This window comes from Numida meleagris, chromosome 6, assembly GCF_002078875.1.
Source record: "Numida meleagris isolate 19003 breed g44 Domestic line chromosome 6, NumMel1.0, whole genome shotgun sequence".
Taxonomy (NCBI): domain Eukaryota; kingdom Metazoa; phylum Chordata; class Aves; order Galliformes; family Numididae; genus Numida; species Numida meleagris.
In genome coordinates, this window is record NC_034414.1 from 17,042,592 (window position 1) to 17,044,101 (window position 1,510).

The following is a 1,510-nucleotide window of genomic DNA, read 5'->3' on the forward strand; positions in this document are numbered from 1 at the left end:
CCCCAGATCAGCCACCAACTGGGTGGCCTGCTGAACAATGGCCTCTGAGGCCACTAGCAGGTTCAACATAGATAACAGTGTGCCATGATGGTGGGAGGGTGCCTGCTGTAAAATTAGGTCCCTCATCCCAGCCGAGAATTTTACTAAATCAGGACTTTCAAAGGCTTCCTTGTAAATGGCCTCTTCCATTCCTAGCTCACTAATATATCTTTGGAGGTCCTCCATGGAGGACCATAAACCTGCATGCACTGGGATATCAGCCTTATTAGGCCAAGGGATACAGCATGCCGCCATCAACCAATCCATTAAGGTATGATTCTCCTCATTATGTTGTACAGTGGCATACAGCCTCTGTCTGAGGGCAGGGTGCGAGGTAACAGATGAGAGCTTGGAAACTTCAGGTTAATTGACCATAACACTCTCTGCCCCCATGTCCCATAATTGGAGTAACCAAGCTGGTACACTTCCCCTTGGTTTCTGCCAAAATCGTTGCACCAAATCCATCAATTCAGACGCCGTATAGGGGCGAGCTGTTACGTGCGGATGGGTTTGGGCAGGGGGCCATTGATCAGGGGGCACCCCTGCTGGTCTATCCTGTATCTTTTATGTTTTTTGTGTCACTACAGGCCAGATCACAAAGGGTGGGGCTTCAAGAACCGATCTTGAGATTTTCCCCATTAGATTACCCGGGTCTACAGGTTCAGGGCCCTGAGTATTTTCCAATGCAATATAACATACTTCCTTTAAGGAGAAAGTTGGACTTGATTTTCTCCCCATCAATAGGCCAAGCTCTTGCTCGATTTTCTCAATGTGACCACACAGTAGATAGCTCTCATTTGCTAAAGTATTATTTGGAAGTTCTGCATGCTTCAGAGCCATTAATAGGGGCCATGCCACAGTGGACGCAGCCAGTTGGCGTTCCTTTGTAAGGTTGCTTTGTAACCAGGATATTTTTATCTAATCCATAAAAATATTTTGTCAAACCAGATAGGGATTGAGAAATATTTCCACTATCCCGCAAGGGAGCCAATTTTCAATTACGGCTGCCAATTCGTAAAAGGGTGAAACCAGAAATCCTGGGAGGTGCAACAGCAAGGTTTGATCTACAGGAACAATGTACTCCCCCTTGGCCCACTTAGAGATATTCAAAAGGAAAACCATTTCACTATTAAGGCCTGCCTGTCTCGCCAAATGCAGCGATCAGAAGAACAAACACGATGGAAAGAGTGTTAGAAAAAATGAAGGAAGGAAAATAGAGTGCCCACCAGGATCGGAAGATTTTTGGCTTGCAGGGAAAGGCACTCACCATAGAGAGACCCCCCAAGAAAAGAGCCATCCTCAGGGGCAGTCAGCCCTTAAATGAGGGCTAAGAGCCAGGCTCCACCCCTTCTAGTCGCACAGTGAATTGCCTTCAGCTGTGCTCCCAGGGCTGACTGGGTCTTTCCTCCAGGTGCTCAATCAGTGGTTCAGGCCATGACTCAGCAGTTCCCATACAGCATGGGACCCCATG